This window comes from Phocoena phocoena, chromosome 7 (genome assembly GCF_963924675.1).
Source record: "Phocoena phocoena chromosome 7, mPhoPho1.1, whole genome shotgun sequence".
Taxonomy (NCBI): domain Eukaryota; kingdom Metazoa; phylum Chordata; class Mammalia; order Artiodactyla; family Phocoenidae; genus Phocoena; species Phocoena phocoena.
Window position 1 is genome coordinate 62,451,623 of NC_089225.1, and position 21,984 is coordinate 62,473,606.

Sequence of the window (21,984 nt, forward strand, 5' to 3'; positions counted from 1 at the left end):
CCATTCGGTTCTGTAGGATAGTACCATGCAGTCATTAACAGTGAAGATAAGTTACTTGTGTGCCTTACTTTTTTAATCTATAACCTGGGGAATAATAAGAGTACCTCATTCAGTGTGAATGAGGCGTAATTAGTAAGTGCAGACTAACCAGATCAGAGCTTGGCATAGCAAGTGCTTTACAAAGTTTAACCATTTTTATTTTTTCTCCCTTTTTATTCCTGGAATTTCCCCCATTATCTCCTGTATCAATTTCTCACTCTCACCTAGATCACCCCCATCAGTACACAAGGATGACTTAAAACTTTCTCTAGACACCAGGAAGCTCTACCTCCAACTATGCCCTGTATTCACTGTATATATTCGCTGTCTGTACTCACTGAATCTCCTTCCTCATTTTCAGTTCTTTCTTCAACTCTCTTTAATCAAATTTTCAAACCCACCGCTGAAATAAATCTACTAAAGGTCACCACAGCTGCAGTTGACATGGTTGTCTTCTCCTTTTATCTTCAGACTCTTAATTTTATAGGATTTTCTTCTACTACACTCAGTAGTACTTACTACAAATTTACTCACTTCTTCTAATATACTTTTATTATTTATTTCCAGTTGGGAAACGTTTTCCATGGGTCTCTTGCTATTTTCTGCACATCTTGCAATCAGAGGCACTGTCTGTCTTTGGTCCATACCATCTTTTCAAGGCTTTTTGTGTAGCAGATAGCCTTGGAGGATATAGATAGTGTCCCTCCCCAGTACAAAGAGTAGGTTTGTTTACTGCCCAGTATAATAAAATAATGTGTCCCTCGGGGCAAAAGTGGAAAAGGCTAACTGTCCATTAGAAAGATTGAAGTTTCCTAGGTTCACAGTTCTTTAGGGTACAAACCCACTGCATGTACAGCATCTACCAGACTCCTCTGTGTCACCCACCATGGAAACTGGGATATAAGCATGATGTAACATGCTGATACTCATTTTACCTGTTATGCTATGAATAAAATTCTTTGCCTCTGATCTAGGAGCCTGTCTTCTGCTAAGATTCATGAAACTTTAGCAAGCTAATTTGTTAGCTTGAAAGAAGGGCAAAATCTCAGACGTTTCACAATTCTTGCCACTTCTCAGTCGCCAGTTCTTCCTCTTAGAATGTTTTAAGCTTAACCCTTGTCATTTTCTTTTCTCTATCAGCATGTTCTTCCTTGGCAAGCTTATGCAATATCCTTATAACTCCCAAATGTGTAATTGTAGCCCTGGTCTCCCCACTGAGCTGCAAATTCTTAGATTCAATTTACCTTAAACTTTGACTTAGCTATCTAATAACCATCTCAAATTTAGTATAGTGAAAATAAAGTAATTAATTTTCATCACTCCCTGTTCTACCCCAAATTTATTCATCCTCAAATATTTCACCTATCTGTAAATAGCACTAGTATCTACCCAGTTGTTTAGTTTAAAAACCTAGGTCCTGTCATATTTAGCCTTAAAATATATCATAAATCCTATCACTTCTTATCACCCCACGCCATCACCCTGATTTGAATCCCTTAAAGCTTACATCTGCATTATAGCAGTAGATTCCTAATGATTTCCTTACCCCTTACTAATTACCTATCTGTCAACCAAAGTGTTGTTTTAATCATAATCAAACAGAGTCCCTGCTTAAAAATCTTAATTTTTTATTCTCAGAATAAAATCCAAGTTTCTTACCATGAATCATACATAATCTCAAAATCCAGAGGCAAACATGTTTAATAATTGTTTCCTTCTAATCCTCTTAACAATTATGTTTCCTTCTAATCTTGTTTGAATTCCCTTATGCCATTAAAATGCTTTGTGATTCATATTTTTATTGGCAGCATGAAATTCCATCACATGAATGGATCATAACTTACGTAACTAATATGCTAGTGTTGGACATAATGATTTTCCTGAAGTCAAAGAATAGGATCTCAGTTTGACTTACTGATAGAAGTCTCCTGGCAACTATGAGAGAATACATTTTCTAGCAGAGTTAGGAAAGGAAGGTATGGTTTAAGAATGAACCACACCTAGATAATTAGTTCCCAACTAAGGCTCTGTAGGTAAAATAAATTTAGCCTATTTTATGCCTAAGTGAATGCGTAGAGTTACGTAGTTTTATTGCATTTAAACTAACTGGTCTGAAAATAAATTTTGGAAGAGTTAGCTTAAAAAAGAGGTAAAGTGATAAGAGGGGGCTGGATGGATCCATTTCTGAGACATAACCAATGTGAGACGTAAAGATCTTTTGGATTAGTGTCTAAAACAGCAGAGCTTGCTATTACGCTCAAATTGAATCATGTCAAAATTGGGGTGATTTGGAGAGAAAGGATCTACCAAATATCTATGTATGCTGCAGGTAGTCTTCAAAATAAAGATGGATGATTCAATAATATTTACAAGGAATAAATAGTTACATTAGGATCATATGTATCCAGAATTTAGGTAATCAGTTTCAACAAGCAGTGGTATTTTATCTAGGACAGAGATTTATTACCTCTTGGCAACATGGATTCCTTTCTTGATTTCGGATATAAAATTTAAAAAAATCTCTCCAGGAAATGCATATCCGTATATAAGTATAAAGTTTTGTGTATACATTTGGGCAATTCCGAGATGCTCTGAAAAACATTGTTTCATTCTAGCTTAAGAATCACCAAGATGAGAATTAATAAAAAGTATTCAGAAGAATTCTCACTGGCAGTATCAAGAAATGTAGCCTATTAACAAAGGAAGAGTTTTAAAAAAAGAAAAAAGTTATAAAATAATCACAAGATCTCAAAATACATGGGAATTTACTGCAGTGGCAAATGGCTCTATATATCTCATGTGAAAAATCCATAATTGTATAATTGGGTCTAAACAGATTGTTACGAAAGATGTTCACAGCACATTCTCTAAGTTATAAAGAATAGCTAAATCATCTTTAGAGTTTCTAAGAAGGCACTTAATTTAATAAGGGTTTCATCAAAAAAGACTTAGTATTAGAAATTTAAAAGGTGACATGTCCAGCAATTCTGCTAAGGAGACCATCTCATTCCCCAATGATGCCAAATAAGCAAGTTGCTATTATAACAATATCAGTCTTCTAACAGTCTTCCTCACATACTTGAAACTTTTCTTAGTTATAAGATCACTTCAGTTAAGAGGAGCATTCAGGGCATCACCTTTTAAAAACAATTTTTTTTTCTTCAAGTATAGTTGATTACAAATATTAGTTTCAGGCATATGACATAGTGATTCAATATTTTTATAGATTATACTTCATTTAAAGTTACTGTAAAATATTGGCTATATTCCCTGTGCTGTACAATTTATCCATGTAATTTATTTACTTAAACATATCAGTTTGTACCTCTTACTCCTCTATCCCTAGTGGTAACAATTAGTTTGTTCTCTATATCTGTGGGTCTATTTCTGTTTTGTTATATTCTTTCATTTGCTTTATTTTTTAGATTCCACACATATGTGATAACATAGAGTAGTTGTCTTTATTTGTCTGACTTATTTCACTAAGTGTAATATGCTCCAGGTCCATCCATGTTGCTATAAATGGCAAAAGTTCATTCTTTTTTACAGCCTAGTAATATTCCATTGTAGATAGACATAGAGATAGAGATATAGAAGTGAGCACAGGGCACATCTTCCCTGGGGTGTGCTGACAGCTATTACCTTGGCGGGAGTTAGGGCTGGAAATGGAAGGGCTAGAGCCAGAGCCAGGTGTGAGCCTGGGCTTCTTCTGTGCTCAGTGGCCATCACTGCCTTATTGGCCATGGGGTTGGGGCCCAAGGTGCTAAAGCAGAAGTGCAAAGAGTCAGGTCTGAGCTGGTTTCCTTCTCTCGAAGTGTGCTCTCTCCCTCCAGCAGTGGCTCCTCCACACTGCTTGAGATCAGCACCAGAGCAAAAAGGGCTGGAGCAGGTCCCTGGCATGGGCTGGGGCACACTGGGATGGTCCTGACAAGTCAGTTACCGCCCCAGGCAGCTTTTAATCTGCTACCTCTGTACCTGCAATGGCAATGGCTGTTCAGATGCAGTGCCAGGTTTGAGCTGGTCAGTTCAAGTGTGCACACTCCCCTCAGCAGATGCAGCCTTCACCCTAGTGAAGAGCTCACCGGAGTAAGAGGGGCTGGTGCAAGTGCCTAGTGTGGGCTGAGATACATGCTGGGATGGTCACAGGAAACTGGCCAAAGCCCCAGGCTGTTTTCAATCTTTTTCATCCACCTTGTTTCCAGGAGTAAGCAAGGGTATGCATGTGCTCTTCAGGAGTGGAGTTTCAGTTTCTTTAGCCCTCTGGTAAGTTCCACTCATCTTCCTGGTGTCAGACCCCAAGGCTGAGTTGCCCAATATCTGGCTCAAACCCCTTACTTCCCAGGGAGGATCCCCAAGCCCTTGATATCCCCCTCCACTCTGTGTCCCCTGCTGGAGTAGTGGGTCCTGACCCAATTGCTTCCCCTCCCTGTCTGTCCAATCCCACATGGATCTTTCTAGGCTTGGTTGTAGAAGAGCCTTACTGTCAGTTTTCAGCAAGAGTTGCTCCACAGGTAGATGTATTTTTGATGTGTTTGTGAGGGAGATGAGCTCAGTGTTCTCCTATCCTGCCAATTTTGATCTCCCTCTCCAAAACTCCATATCATTCTTTTTTTTTGCCACGTAGCTCGGCTCGTGGGATCTTAGCTCCCCAACCAGGGATTGCACCCGGGCCCTCGGCAGTGAAAGTGCTGAGTCTGAACCACTGGACCGCCAGGGAGTTCCCCGTATCATTCTTTTTAAATGTGTCCAAGGGATATATTATGTTTTCATGATTGTTTGTTGTTTGGTCCCACCAGTGAAGCTTCTGCAAAAGTCCAGTGTTTTTTTGTTTGTTTGTTTTTGCCTTCTCCAGCAGGGAAGGCAGCCAGTGGGCCTGGGTGTCCCTGCTCAGAGAACTAGGTGGGCATCACCTGGCCTTGAATGTGCATGGTGTTCGGCTGGGGATCACTTTCTTATAGTTAAGAAACCTTTACAGTTTTGCCGAAATTGATTGTAATAGATTGTTAACAGATTGACATAATTTAAATGAACAAGAGAATTCATCATTTAAAGAAATCCTATGGTGAAAGATTTATTTAATGTGAATTTCTTTAAAACTCATTGACTTTACCACTTCACTCACATTAGGATGGCTATAAGACAGACAACAAACAAGTTTTGGTGAGGATATGGAGAAATCGGAACTCTTGGGAATACAGAATGGTACAGCTGCTTTGGGAAATGGTTTTGCAGTTTCTTTTAAAAAGTTAAAACATAGTTACCCTATGACCCAATATTTCCACTCCTAGGTATATGTCCAGGAGAGCTGAAAACATATGTCCACATAAGAACATGTATGTGATTGTTCATAGAAGTCAAAACATGTTCATAATGGCCCAAACGTGGAAGCAACCCAAATGTCCATCAACTGATGGATGTGTAAGCAAATCATGTGTGCTATATGTACACAATAGAATATCATTCAACCATAAAAAGATTGAAGTATTGATTCATGCTACAACAAGGATAAATTTTGAAAACATCATACTAAGTGAAAGAAGCCATACACGAAAGGACAAATATTATATGGTTCCATTTATATGATATATCCAGAATAGACAAAAGTATAGAGACAGAAAGTAGGTTGGTGGTTCCCAGGGCCCGGAAGGAGGGGGGAATGGGGAGTAAGTGCTAAAGGGTATAGAGTTTCTTCAGGAGTGGTGAAAGCGTTCTGGAATTAAGGGTGAGAGTTGCACGCTTTGTGAATAGACTAAAAATTGCTGAACTTTACATTTTAAAGGGGTGAATATTATACAGGTGAATTATATCTCAATAAAAAAGTCATCCTCTTTATAAATTTGGATATTTTACGCATCAGCTCTTGAAGTGAGCCACACCCTGGATTTGATTTTCCTGGTGTGTGACACTTCTGTAACCGAGCCCAGAGGCTTCCAAATAAAGGGGTGGCTCTAATTAAGCAAAGTTATAAAATAAGAGGGATAGTGATTTTTAAGGACTAGGTATATCAACAAAATGGTGGTTAATAAATTGTCAGATTAAATATCTGAGACGAGTAAAGACCCAGTTATAACAGTGTCTCCTAGTCCCTCTCTTCCCTCCTCCTTCTTTTTCCTCCCTCTCCCCCCACCAATTACAGACTCCTGAAGGATATTTCTGTTGTAAAGTAAACATCTCTGTCAAGAAGTTGCAAGAGGGCACTGAGTACTTTCTTTGGTACTCTATTTCCTTACTGATTTATACAGTTCAAATTAAGTATTTGATCTTTCAGCCACAAAACAGATGCAACCCAGCCTGGGGGTGCTGAAAATTGTTAATTAGGAAAATGAAAGGGGGAAGGAGAAGAAATTTAGCAAATACACTTAAGCTTTACATGAAGGAAAGTAATAAACTTCTACATAAACATCTGTGGTTTATGAGAGCACCATATGATTTATTATTAAGCAGAAATCATGAGGTAGCAGAGAATACACCGATGATGGTATATATTTGCCAGAACTAGATAAATTGCCTGAGAGTATAAAGGTTACATTTGTTAATAATAGCATCATAAGGTTATTTTATTATTTTCCCTCGCGGAAGGATTTTTCAGTATTCTACTGAGTATGAAGGATTCCCTTTCTTCGTTCATGGTTTCAAAGATCTTGTATGTTTTTATCTAATGGAGAAATAACACTCAACAGTATAAACTATTCTATAAACTCTGAGGCATTTTCCTGCTGGACCTTAGCATCTGAACCATACATAATTTGTAGCCCTGTCATTAAACTACTGAGATTTCCTCTCTTAATTCTCAGCTGACATGAGTAGACACAGAATCACAGAGTTCTGGGTAATTATTGCATTGAAATTTTGCTTCTTTCATAGAATATTTTGTTATTATGATGAAATGCTTGGTCAATGCCCAACCTATTTATTTTGAGTTTGACCAGGAGGCATTTCCTTTTAGAAGAAAAATAGTCTTTTGAATCTTTGCATCCATAAAATTTTGATGGTTGCTTATAACATGGCCAACATGATTCGGCAAGTTATATAACAATGTTCAGTTTTCAGTTGTCTATATGGAATTGTAACAATGATTGACATGCTCAAGGCACTGAAATCACAATATAGAACTATTTTCAAGCAGTAGGAAGAATTTATTTCAGAATGATGTGTTTCTTAGTATGGAGGATTAATAGAATAAAGAGGGTCTCTGGAGGGGATCAGTCAAATATCAATATTTCATGTTAGTCCACACTAGTCATGTACAAGGAGAGAGTAGAATTGAGTTTACCAAATGATTAGGCTTGGCTCTAGAAAAGGCTAGGGATTTCGTATCATAGAAATTAGATATCGTGGTAATAACAGATACAAGAACATTTAAAGTAGGTGATCAGGGGACTTCCCTGGTGGTACAGTGGTTAAGAGTCCGCCTGCCAATGCAGGGGGCACAGGTAAGAGCCCTGGTCCGGGAAGATCCCACATGCCGCGGAGCAGCTAAGCCCGTGTGCCACAACTACTGAGCTTGTGCTCTAGAGCCTGCGAGCCACAACTACTGAGCCTGCATGCCACAACTACTGAAGTCCACGTGCCTAGAGTGCATGCTCTGCAACAAAGAGAAGCCACCGCAACGAGAAGCCCACGCACCGCAACGAAGAGTAGCCCCCGCTCACTGCAACTAGAGAAAGCCTGCACGCAGCAATGGAGACTCAACACAGCCAAAAATAAATAAATTTAAAAATAAAGTAGGTGATCAGTGTATAGGTGGCGTATGGAGGCAACAGAAATATCTATCATGTGAATATAGAGATTCCAATAGTGCTTTATCCAATTTCTGAAACTCTTTCCGCCCTGATTGTTTTAGTCATTTCTTTTCAGTCTCCGTGTCTCTTGTATGGCTCCTTTTCGTTTTCAGCATAACCACCTTAGGCTAGTTCTACCAGCCCAGTCTTACTCTTCATGATAAGAATGTGACCACAAAGCCTTCTGATGCTGTCGGAGAAGATCAGGCACCACCAGGTCTCAGTTCATGGAATTGATGTAATAACTTATGAAAAATGATGACAGTATAATATTTGTGTCAAATATTTTGTGAGCTAGTCACAGTTCTTTGAGCACCTAGGAAATAAGAGGGTATATTAATTCAAGATATTGATGATGTTATTATTTATATCATCATCACTAAATATTAGGTGACTTCTCAATACTTTGTGAAGTTTTATCTTTTTAGGTTTGACTGGTTCTATTATCTTTTAACTTGTGATTTTAATTTCACATCAAATTTGTGATCCTTTGAAAATAAGGAAGAATGAGCGAACTTTATTCAAGAAAAATATCCCTAAAAGAGAACACTATATTGTAGTATGGGAGATTTGAAGAAAATATTTCTTAACATTTTCTTCCACATTAAGATATTTAAATCTAGCCCAATTACAAGTTTTGTTTTGGTTTCTTTAATATTTTGTATTTAGTTCTCCTGTTCTTATTTGCTAATTTGCTTTAAGCCTTAAAGATATATGAGTTTGTTTGTATTTTTAAGTAGATCTCCGGTGCAGAGTTGAGTTTCTTACTCCTCAGATCTTTGCACATTGTCATCATTCATTCCAGTCAATTCAAGGCTTCAAACTTGTCTACTGTATTTTTTTTTCCTTCTTCCCAGTACCCTTTCCCATTCCCCTCATGCTCATGGGCATCATCCTATCTGTGATACAGGTCTTAAATATGCACATATCCCTGTAGTATTGTTTTGTGGGAGGGTATTTTTAAAATTATATATAGGATATTTTGCTGTTAAGCTTCTCTGTGTTCTACTTTTCATACATTAACACGTTTGAAATCTCACCACTCTGTGGTATGTACATTCACTTTCTTTTTTTTTTTCATTGTAGATGGTTATTCCATGATCTGCATGGTTTATATTTTATACATCCTTGGTTAGCAACAACCCAGGTTGTTTCTAGCTTCCTGCCATCACTAACAGTGCTGCAGTGAACATTGTTATACATGTTGCCTTAGGAAGCTGTGTGAGGACTTCTCTGGTTATATATATCTAGGATTGGAGCCCATGGGTTATAAGGCAAATGGATAATTTATCCCAGTATATATAATAACAATTTTCTTTCAGAAATATCTATACCAATTTATAGTATTCTTAACAGCAGTATATGAGAGTTTCTCTTTTTTCTTATCTTTGTCAACATTCATTATTAAATGCTTTTCTTATTTTTGCCTTTCTGGCTGATGTAAAGTGATATCTCGTTATTGTCAAATTTTGCCTTTATCTGATTAATAGTAGCATTGAACATTCGTTCATGTATGTTCTTGTTAGCCATCGCACCTTCTCTTTCTGTAAGTTGCTTATTTTGCTCATTTTTTTCTATTGAGATTCCTGTCTTTTTCTTGTCAATTTATAAATATTTTTCTTAGTATGCCATCTGTCTGTTGACTTTGTCTATGTTGTTTTTCATTAGATAGAAATGTGTTCTTTTTATTTTTACTTATTTAAGAAATGTTTAATTTTAATGTAGTAAAATCCACTTTTAATTTTTATTTATTTATTTATTGCCTAATAGTTTGTATGTTTGGGGTTTTATTTAAGAAGTTTTTTTTCTATGCCTAGGTCACAAAAAAGTTTTTCTACATTTTTAAAAATCTTTTTAATTTTAACACATACATTTTTAATCTGTCTGCTATCTATGCTATGGTAACATGAAAGTTTAGCTTTACTTGTCTCCATATAGTGAACCTGTTTTCCAAATACCATTTATAAACAGTCCTTTTCCCCATTGCTTTGTAGTGCTATATTTTCCTTCCATTTTCTATTCCGGTCCATTTGTTTGCTTTTCTGTTCCAGAGTTAATACAGTATCAAATTTTTTATCACTATAGTTTTGGTCCTGTCTTCATATCTGTTAGAGAAAGTCCCTCCCCTCCCACCCTTTTATGCACCCTTTATTTTCTCTTTCAAATCTGACTTAGCTATTTATGGACTTTTATTCTTCCATATAAATTTTAATATGAGTTTTCCAAGTTCCTCTTCAAAGATCTACTTGTAAATATGTCTCTTAATGACCATATATGGCAGCATATTGCTACATTTTGATTGTTATTTAAAATCAGGAAGCTATTTCCTTAAACCTTTTGAAAATGTTATCCTACTCTTTTCTACACTCAGGTGTACTTTTATCAAGTCTGACTTTTTCCGGTGGTCCACTCTTCTCTCTAGAAACTTTCAAATTTTTTCTCTTTGTCTTTAATGTCCATGCATTTTACCGTAATGTTTCTAGGCTTGGCTTTCTTATTCTCCATGCTTTATCACTCTGAAGTTTTCCATCCTCTTTCAGTTAGGGAAATTCTTGGACATCATTTCTTGAACTAGCTCCTCGTCTGTGCCTACATACATATTTTCTCTCCAAATGGGACTTCTTTTTTATATATATTGATATTTCTATTGCTGATTCCATATATCTTGACCTGTTTACCCTTTCCCTTTCTTCTTTCCAATTGCTTTTTGGGAAAATATTGTAGGCTAGTTTCCAGTGCCCTATTTCATTCTTCTCCTGGATCCTTTTAGTTATTTATCCATTGCATTCATAATTTATTTAAACTCCCTATTTTTCACACCAAGTATGCCTGCCTGGTTCTTGTTTAGAAGTGCTTGTTCTGCTTCATATTCCAGCGTATTGTCTCTTAATTTGTTGAAAATTAGTTTTATTAGTTTTATTTTGAGTAACAAATAAGATAGTAAGTAAATAAATGATAAGAACTGGTAAACCCAGTATTTGCATTTGGGTTTGTTGTCTTTGTTTTGTAGCGGTTATTAACGCTCCTCGGATGTCTAGTTATTTTTGCCTTTGAGCTTGTTTCCCTCTGGCTGATTTTGTAAACAGGAAGGCCCAGGTTCTAGCTGCTCCTGAGGGCTGAAGGTGGGTGGCGGGATGATGTTCTGGGGCAGAGAGCCCATCATGCTACACACTAGGCTTGGCCATCTTTGCCCTCTCCTCACCAGATGATCTTTAATGCTTGGTTGTAGTAGGTTAATGCTGGGGATGGGTTTGGTGATGCTGTGGGGTTTGCTATAACCACCAGCCCTTTTGTTATCCATCTTAGCCTTTGTGAGTCTCCTGTGCATCCTGGGTGTTATCTGCTGATCCAGTGACCCTAGGTAGGCAGTGCTATTTTTCTGTCCCATGAGTTATCATGTGGCCAGTATAATTAAAAAAAAAAAAGAGCTTTACAGATGCATAGGTATAGAGAACACAAACTAATGGTTACTAGTGGGGCAAAGGAAGGGAGGAGAAGCAATATAGGGGTAAGGGGGAAAAAGGGGGGTTATTATGGGATTATATAAAATAATATATGTGAAGTTTTTGAAAATTGTAAAGCACTATAAAATTTAAAGAATCAGTTAATTTTAAAAAAGAATAAAAATAAATAAAATACAGCTTAAAAGCCCTCCCCATCTTATTCCCCCACTGTGGTACCTTGTTCCTCGGACACATCTGCCCAATTTTCAAGCACTTCTCTCCATCTTTGTCTGTTTTTTTCCTTCATATTCACTTTGTTTTTCCTCTAGGACAACTTCTGTGATAAAAGGAGAGGAGAATGCCAACATCTAGGCTAATGCTCGGTTTTGTTGAATCCCATCCATATTTGTTTTCAAATGATGGATATCAAAATAGTACCAAATTTAATTGAATGCTCTCTATGTGCCAGGCCTGTGCTAAGTGTTTTTCCATGCATTGCATCATCTCAGCCTCATAAACATTCTAAGAAATAGGTGCTTTTATTATCTTCATTTTACTGATGAGAGAATTGAAGTCTAGATAAACTACTTCACATAGGTAGTAACAGAACTAAGGTGCAAATTTAGGGTGTCAGATTCCAAAGTCTTTTCCTTTTAGGCTATATTGTAATTTAGTGTTTTGGTTTAAAATATGTTTGTTCTGGGTGGATGGACTTCATGGTGTTCAAGAACCTTCTGAAAATGTGTCCAAAATTTGGTGTTTGTACATACAAGATATTTTTACCTTGGATTGAGTCCATTGCTTTCATTAGAGTCTCAAAGGTGTCTATAATTTCCCACAAGGTGAAGAACCACTTTAAGAGTCAAAACTTACATGAGGGCTTAGGTCCTAAAGGTAGCCAGTAATGCAAAACAGTGGTGTATAGTGATTTACCTCTGAAATTTGTTAAATGACCCCACATTTAGACTGAGCCGATAGAAGCTCAGAAGCCAAGAATTAACATTTTTTATTTCTCTTCACTTTTGGTGCGGGTATTTCTTTTCCTGGAGCAGTGGAGAACAAGTTAGTTTGAAAATATGATAGGAGTAGAGGAAGGAGGGTTAAATAAAGGATTTTATCTCAATAGCTTGTATAATTGCATTCATTTATTTCAGTGCTCAAACAATGGAAGTTAACTGCAAATTGAAAAAAAAAAATTTAAGACAATATCAACCAGGTATGAAGAAGAGGAGTTAAATAGCCATATGTTCAGTGACAGGTTCTCCATGCCCTAAAGCTGTGCAGCCATGTACCAGCCCCAGGAGCTGAGTGCCCCAGTGACCCTATTCACTCTAGTCAGAATCTGGTGGATTTTCCATTCGTAGGCTCTCAGGAGGATGAGGGCTGTTGAAAAAACTTCTGACACTTCTTTCCGGCAAATAGAATCCTCTGTGATGAAGCTTAGATAACAACCTCTCCAAGGTGTCAGAGGCTCAACTTGGCTCACTTTCAGACCTGACCCGGCCTCTCAGGGCTCCTTTGTACCAGGGGTACCCCTGGTTCCCAAAGCCCTTTTTTTTTTTTTTTTTTTTTTTTTTTTGCGGTACGCGGGCCTCTCACTGTTGTGGCCTCTCCCGTTGCGGAGCACAGGCTCCGGATGCGCAGGCTCAGCGGCCATGGCTCACGGGCCCAGCCGCTCCGCGGCATGTGGGATCTTCCCAGACCGGGGCACGAACCCGCGTCCCCTGCATCAGCAGGCGGACTCTCAACCACTGCGCCACCAGGGAAGCCCCCAAAGCCCTTTTTACAGCAGCCAGATCATCCATGCTCAAGGGAAGCCTGAACTGAATTGGCCTCTGGAAACAGATAAATAAATTGGGGAATTAGATCAACCTTTGCTCTTCTGAAGTAAGCTCTAAAGCATAAACATATTTCATAGAAAAATACTTATATGATAGACATGTAAGACTTTTAAAAATGTATGTCCTATCAGAGTTAGAGTACAGTGCTAAGTAAAATGAGAGACGATCTAGTTTCTGTATCTATTTCAGAAAATGAGAGGTTAGAAAATGTCAACATGTGCCATATGCTACTTTCATAGTTCAGTCATTCACTTAAAACAATGGTGATTTATAATACTGGAACTTTTTAAAAGTCTGCCAGTTTCAGCCTTGAGATGTTCTGTGTTCTCTAGAAAGTGTCAATTTACTGGGGTTTCTGGTCTCACATGGACCTTAAATAAAACTCCTCTGTGAGGTGTTAGCTGGTAGCTTGTAGAAAATATTTTCTTGCCAAAGACACAGAACGTGGATCTCGAGTTGCCCCCAAATGAGTAACTGACTCTGAAGATGTCAGGAGCAAAATGACTCCATTTTACAATCTCTCCTAGCGGCAAGGAGCTTCTCACTTCCAGAATAAATTTATGGCAAGATCTGTTCTTTTAGCTGGTAGGATGTTGATCAGCAAAGCTTTCCTTCCAGCTTGCTGACAAGGGGAAGGGCCCGTCCCAGTTGCGAGGTGTATGTGACTTGTGAAATGCAAGTCTGTATAACTGGGCATGCGTGATGGTTCCACTGAAAGTCTTTGGATGTTACAACACAACTATTTGTCGATTGCACTCACGTGGGGATACCACACCTCCCTCCTGTATGTGGGGTTTTGATTCTTCCTTCTTGCAGTTCCCCAATATGATACTCTATTTGATAGTCCCTAAGCATCTCATTTCATTTAAAACCCCAGTCTGGTATTCTCATGTGTAAACCATAGTGCAGCTTTACATAAACTGAAAAAGGCTTTCACATTTGTTTTCTGTATCCATTTAACTCTGAGCAAATATCACCATCTGATTTTACAGCTGAAAACTCAGAGACACAAGATAGGAACAACTACTACGCAATCTGGGCTCCCTATATTTCTACTATTTTCACTCTTTTCCTTGGACTGGAATTCTCAAACTTCAGTGTATGTAAGACTCATTCAGGTTGCTTGCTAAAAATAATAGGAATGATAGTTAATGTAGTACTTAATATGTACCAGGCATTCTTTTAAGCACCTCACATATATCAACTGATTTTTTCCTCAGAACAACTCTAAATTAAATATTATGGTTATGCCATTTCACAGGAAAGAATATGGAACTACAAAGAGGTTTTGTCAGTCGTTCAAAGTTTGACACTTAGTAAAAAGCCTGGAACTAGAATTCAGATGAAGGGAGCCTGGTTCCAGGGTCTGTGCTTTTACCCATTCTGCTGGTCCCTAGAAGATTCTTTTTTCCCTTTCCCTGAGATTTTGGAATCAGAGAGTCTGGGGTGGGGCCCGTGAATCCTAACTTTCAACGTGCAATTCCCCCAGTTCCCAGATGGCTTTTGTGCTGGAGGTTCTCACATCGTACTATGAAAAGCATTGACTTTGGGATTCAAAGACATAGTTGGTCTTCAGTAGTCATACATTGCAATGAGAATTCCTCTAAGGGACATTATAAACGAACAGTTTATAATCAGTAGAGAAAAATATAGAGGGGATGTGACTGGAGATAGTGCTTAATGGTTAGAAAAAGGTAAATGGTATCAAAGGAGAAGATTCATGGTAAGAAAAGCCACAGAACTACAATAGACATCATCTACCTTATAACTTTCCTTGGAGCTAGATTTACACCAGACTGCTCAATACCAAATTTGATATTAGAATGTAAGTTTCTTTCTCAAGTGGTTTTGAGAAAAGTCAGTGGAAATAATGGCAGAGGGCTTGGGTTAGAGGTATTTACTAAATGATACCAATTCAAGGTTCCTAACTTGTAGGATCTGTAGCTGCACTGTCCAAAATGGTAACCGCTAGTCCCATTATTTAAATTAATTAAAATTAAATAAAATTTAAAATTTAGTTTCTCAGTCATCCTGGTCATATCTCAAGTGTTTACTAGCCATAGTGGCTACAGTATTGGACAGCACACAGATCTAGAATCTTGCCATCTTTGCAGAAAATTCTATTGGGCAGTGCTGATCTGAGAACTTTTCCCAACTCTTATCATAATTTTTTTTTTCTTACCATTAGCAAAATCTACCCTGTCAAAGTAATTAAATGACAGAATTTAGCATTCATGGTTAGGCCTGGTTCAAGAACACCCGAATGTTCAATGTGTAATTTTGCAGTGCTGGTCACTTAGCATCACATCTCAGTAAGGATTTGTTATTTCCCCACTGTTTTATACGGGGTTATGTGGGTTGGAGGGAGGGTGGTCTGTGAATTATAAACCGTGATAGTCTTTCCTCAAATGTTAATAGGCTACCTCCCATGCAAATAACACAAGGAGTTTCAGATGAACTTGTATCCCTGGATGAATGCACCAGGAGGGCCAGGAACCATATCAACATCACAAATATGACCTCTTATATTTCATATTTAGCTTGGTTATGACTTTACCTTCCATTACTATTGTAACTCATGGGTGGCAGATTTTTAAGACTTTCTGCCCTGATAAAAGTCAGGAGTGATTTTATTAGATTTACGTACACAACCCATTGTCCCACAAACTAAAACGTGTGCTGAATACACCATGTCGGGGCTCAGTGGGTCTTCAAAGACTCCCGAGCAGCCAGTTGTCTCAGTTCCAGTCCCCTTTCTCCAGCAGGAGAATGTGATGTTGGCCATGATTCAGTATCCCATAGATGGACTGCTCTGGCCTGCAACTGGACCCCAGAGCTGTGAAATTGTTACACTTCTGGCCTGGCATTCCAGGGTCAGATTCCTAGGGTTATTTTAGACATTTTCCTAGAAGTGTGGTTCACAACATAGATATCCATTCCCTGGAGTGAGTTTTATAAGAGATCCAGTTAGCTTGAATCAAGTGGACTCTGCTCGGTGATCTAAGTGCCAAATAATCAGAATAGACTTTGGTAAAGAATAGCTCTTAGCTGTTAGCTAAGTCATTTTAAAGTGGTTTTTCTTTCAGCTTCAGATATGAATTATTATATTACACATGCAGTTATTAGCTATTAGCAGTCATACTAACCCTCCCTCTCTCATACTGAATAGAACTCTAAACAAAAAATCAAAATCATTGAAACTGAGAGCTGAAAGGGAATTGTGAGATTACCTACTCTAACCTCTTTTATTTTCCCATACGAGGAACTGTGTCTCAGAAAGGTGAAGAAAACTACCCAAGATCCCCAGGCTAATTAAGGGTATCAGTACTGCCAACACATATCTCCTAATTCCTTGTTCAGTACTATTTCTACTGTGTCATCCTTTTCTGTAGGAGTAAAGATGTATACTGTCACATGATAATATGAAAATCTTTTCCTCCTACTGAGAGAAGATGCTTGGACTCCAGTTCCAGAAAAGGCACAACTTAACAATAGCTAATGCATATATGGCACTAAGTGTAATATATGCTAGGCACTGTCCTGAGCCCCAGTGATCTATGATCTCATTTAGTCTTCATGGCAACACTTTGAGATCCTATCATTATTCCCATTTTACAGATGAGTGAGCTGAATCGCAGTGAGGTTAAGTAACTTGCCTGAGAGCACACAGCTAACACTTGGCAGAATCTCAATTCAGAGTCAGGAAATACAGTTCCAGACTCCACATTCTAACCACACTGCTTTGCTACATATAAGGCTCTTATCTGGAGCCACCAGCCAGGATGAGTAAATGTATGCAGATGATGTTGGAAAAACTTGTGTGTGTGTAGAGTGCTTAGTTCTAAGGCAAGATTTTAATAATATTTTCTAATTAGCATTTATGAAAACCAAAACTGTTATTTTCATTAAAGCATTCATTATTAAAGGCACTGTTTTTGTTGTTGTTTTTTAACTAAAACCTTTCAGTGATCTTAATGAGTCCAGCAACCAAGTAGCAAGTAGGCATAACAGTAAAACCTGCTCCTTTGGTGGCAACACTGAGCAGTCGTTTCTCACTGGTAACAGCAGCGCTGGCAGGCTAATGCCATTCTCTTGCTCTCTGGGGTGCAGCCCTTCTGAACAGAGACAAGGCACATAATCAGGAGGGATTTCCATTTGAAACAGTGAAGTGGCCTGGGGTTGTTAGTCTGGGAAATATTATTCCTGCTTTCTGTGGATAAGTGTTGATATCACAATGAAAAGGGGAAAAAGTGTTCTGATGAAAACAGACTCACTTATTTTAATATAAACATGCTGGCTTATATTACAGAGCAAGTCCCTGGGCCCATCACAGAATAAGTTACTGAGCAGAGGTTAAGGAAAAGCGATTCCCAGAAATGAGCCCTCACCCTGTGTGGGGTATGTCATGTTCATAACAGTGATAACATGACATATTGAACTAAATAAATACAAGATTTGGAAAGAACAGTCTGTCTAGATTGTGAGCTCCTTGTCGGTGAGGACGCGTGTTATGTTTCTGTTTTCTGCCTGGAGCCCCGCACAGTCCCAGGCTTAGGTAGGTGAGATGGACACATGGGTAGGTGAATGGGATTGGAACCAGAGATGGAGACCCTGCGAGGAGGGAAGTCATAAGAATGGTTCTTCCTGGCTTCATCTTGGCTATTAGTGCAGAAGGAAGCTTTGACCCATAGTCTCATCACTGATTAGCTCTCCAAGGTTTAGCCAGATGTTAACTTCTCTGAATCATAGTGCTTTTAATTAAAGTCCTTATCATACTGGGTGGTGGTAAAGATAAAATTAGATATTTGTAAAATTCTTTATAAAATCAAAAGCTACATATAGGTGTAAGTTATGAATAAATCATTTCATAATCAGATAATTAGTGATGAACAAAATTGACTAAGAAAAACATATCTATCCTTAAGCCCCATCATAACTTTTCTATCTCTGAGTACTTCCTTTTTCCACTACCGCTGAGGGTTAATTGTAGCCCAAGTTTCTTCTTCCTCACACCTGTCTCAGACTTCCCTCTGTCTACTCCATCCTCCAAATAAGTTATTTATGTTCTTCTAATGTATATGTATTTTTAATCAAAACGTCACAGAGAATAAATCCTATTCAAAATTCCCTGGAGTAACCAAATGTCTGTCATTGGACTTCAGTCACTTCTAGTTATAGCATAAATTATTGCCATTCAGAATACTTAAGAGAGGTACTAAAAAGTCTTGATAATATGGATGAAAAAAAATCTCTGGGTAGTGAATTGTCAACCACACAAGTACCTGTGAAACTTTAATGTTCATACAAATCCCCTGAGATCTTACGGAAAGGCAGATACTTTCTGCCTGAGTGACCTGGGGTGGAGTCTGAGTTTCTGCACTGCCCAGGTGATGTCGACACCGCTGGTCTGTGATGTATACTTTGAGTGACCGGAGCCTACACTGTGATTCCTAATATTTCCAAGTATGAGGACACTCTTAAAATTTTAAGTATTGGCATTATTCTGATAATAAATTTTAAAATACATGTAAGCAAAAAATCATCTCACCAACCAAAGACAACTAAACTGATTTATACATGGTACATATAGATACCAAGTCAAACTTGGGGTCCTTCTATCCACATTGGTTTGTTTGTTTGTTTTTTAGTTGAAGTATAGTTGTTGTACAGTCTATCCACATTGTTTTAAAGCTGCCTTTAAATAACTTTAAAACTAATCAAGTAACACATATTAATTTTAGAAAATTCATAGAATAAAAGCAAGCAAAAAGAAGATAATTTCATACCTGGGTACAAGGCACAAACAGTGTGAGCACATCCGTCTATTCTGGCCTGCTGGAGGTCAATATGGGTTTCCCCTTTATCCCTTCCCAGAAGTTCATGATAATTGTGAAAACTAGCAATAGGTATCACAATAAGACATTCTCTCACTAATTCTAATTACTTTAAATAGAGGTGAAACAGCCATATCTCTGCAGTTTTCCAGTTGAATCAATGTCAGTCAGGAAGCGGGAGGCCAAGAGGGCAAATTTTCCTGAGTGCTATTAGTTGAATCACCATCTGTTTCCTCATATGAATTGATTACCTTTAATGCTCGTTATTGTCAAGTTGCTCTGAACTGGAAATAGGGGTTTGTGTGCATGAATGGAGGTGTTGATATATAAATCAAATTCTTACAAATCACAAAAGACACACACACGCCCCCCTACGCTCACACCTACGTGCTCACTCTTGTACGAAGGATATTAGAGCCTTTCCTTGGCTCCAGAGATTTGTATGCAGCATTTGTGTTCTTGTGAACATCAGAGGGATAGAACAAAAAGGGCCTTGAACTAGGAGTCTGATGGCCCAAGTTCTAGTTTCTTTTTTTTTTTTCGTTTAGTATGTCACCATAATTTTTTGAAATTTCTAAGTAATATGCTTCTGGGTCTCAAAGGCTACAAAATGTCACGTGGGGCTGCAGTCTTATTCATGTGAGGGTCAACAGGGACGTCTCCACTTCGAAGCTAACATGGTTGTTGGCGACACTCAGTTCCTTGTAGATTGGCAGACTGAGGGCCTCAGTTTCTTATTGGCCGTCCGTCAGAGATTGCTCTCAGTTCCTTGCTAGGTGGGCTTTCCCATCACAGCCATTTGCTTCCTCAAAGCCAGCAAGAGAGAGACTCTCTCAATAAGACTGTAATCTTATGTAATATAATTATATGTATATATAGTATATACATATAATATGTATGCAATGACATATATCCCATCACCTCTGTTAGTTACAAGTGTCAGATCCTGCTTACACTCAAGGGGGCAGGATCACAAAAGGGTGAGAATACCATCTACATATACTGTATATGTATATATATAAATATTATATATATATGTATGTGTGTATATACACACACACATATATGATTTATTCTAAGGAATTGGCTCATGCAGAGGGTGGGGTTGGAAACAGGGTAGGCTGACAGGCTGGCAACTCAGGCAGGAGTTGATGGTGTAGTTTTTTATTTTTTGCTTCCAGTTTTATTGAGATATAATTAACATACAGCACTGTGTAAGTTTAAGGTGTACAGCAAAATGACTTGACTTATATACATTATGGAATGATTATCACAATAAGTTTAGTAAACATTCATCACCTCATATTTTATATCTACAAAATTAAAGAAAGAGAAAAAAGGTTGTGATGAGAAGTTTTAGGATTTACCCCCTTAACAGCCTTTATATATCACGTACAGCAGTGTTAATTACATTTATCACGTAGTACATTACATCCCTAGTACTTACTTACCTGATAACTAGAATTTTGTACCTTTTGACTGCCTTTATCGCATTTCCCCTCCCCCTCCCCATGCCCTCTGGGTGGTGATCTCTTTTTCTATGAGTTTGTTTGTATATTTGTTTGTTTCGAAGTATAAGATGGTATAGTTTTGAGGTAGAAACTCTTCCTCTCTCAGAAACTTCAGTTTTTGCTCTTAAGGCATTCAACTAATTAGGTGAATTCACCCCTGTTATTAAAGGAAATCTCCTTTGCTTAAAGTTAACCACATCTACAAAATACCTTCACAGCAACACCTAGATTCGTGTGTGACTAATAACTGGTACTATAGTCCAACCAAACTGACTGTACTAGTTTCCTAGGGCTGTTGTAATAAAGCATCACAAACTGGATGGCTTAAAACAACTGAAATTTCACACTTCTGGAAGCTATAAGGCTGAAATCAAGGTGTTGGCAGGGCCATGTTCCCTCCAAAGATTCTAGGGGAGGATTCTTCCTTGCCTTTTCCAGTTTCTGGCAGCCTCAGCTATTCTTTGGCTTATGATAACATTACTCCGTTCTCTGCCTCTGTCTTTGCATGGCCATCTTCCGCCTTTGTCTGTTGGTATCCAAAATTTCTTCTTATGAGGATACTAGTCACATTGCATTAGAGCCCACCCTAATCCAGTGTGACTTAATTTTAACCTGATTACAGCTGCAAAGACCTCATTTCCAAAATAAGGGCACATTCACAGGTACTGGGGGTTAGGACTTAAGCGTATCTTTTGCAGGGGACACAATTCAACCCATAACACTGACCATAACAGGCGTTTATGCACCATCTCCTGTTTCGCATCAGTTGAGGGCTGCTCCAAGGGCTGTTAACTGTCTGGAAATTCAGCCTGGCTTGAGAGTGGGCCAAGAACACTGAGGCCAGACAAAACCCTCAAGCAGAACTTGCTGAGAAAAACCATAGCGTGTGTGAGAACAGCGAGTGTGGAGGGGTTACGGGAATGTGGGTGGGGTGTGGACACCATTCACTGCACAGCACTAGCCAGGGGACATCTAGAGATGACATTTACCTAAGAATTCATGCTGTGTCCCCAGAAAGTTTATCAGTCTCACAGTAACTAAACAACGGTACAGAGTGCATTATACCCTGATGCCCAAGTGACTGGAAAGAAGACAAGCTACTATTTCACACCTCTTTTCTGAAGTGATAAGCAGAATTCAACCTTAGAAAGAAAACTTTTTTTTTTTTTTAATTTTGGGTAAATGCTTCATAGGCATCTTTGGTTATGCAAAGGTAAAGCCGAACATTATCCTATAATGGTGAGGTTTGAGACAACTTCTCTCATTGTGATTAGAATTACATCTCGGCAGAACTCATTTTGATCTTGACTGTGAAACAGACCTTATGCAAACTGTAGAGAAAGAATACTTACTTTCTTTTAATCTTTCAGAGGGGACACAAGAAGGTTGGTTGTCGGGTAGGCGGTAGGTAAGGGAGAGCCCAACATCCCTTCCACAGAGAGTTACATGTTTATCTGTAGGTGATCTGGGTCTGCAGTGTGGCAGCAGGTGGGGGCCTAAGATGAAGCAGGACACATGCAGGGGCCTAGTCTGAA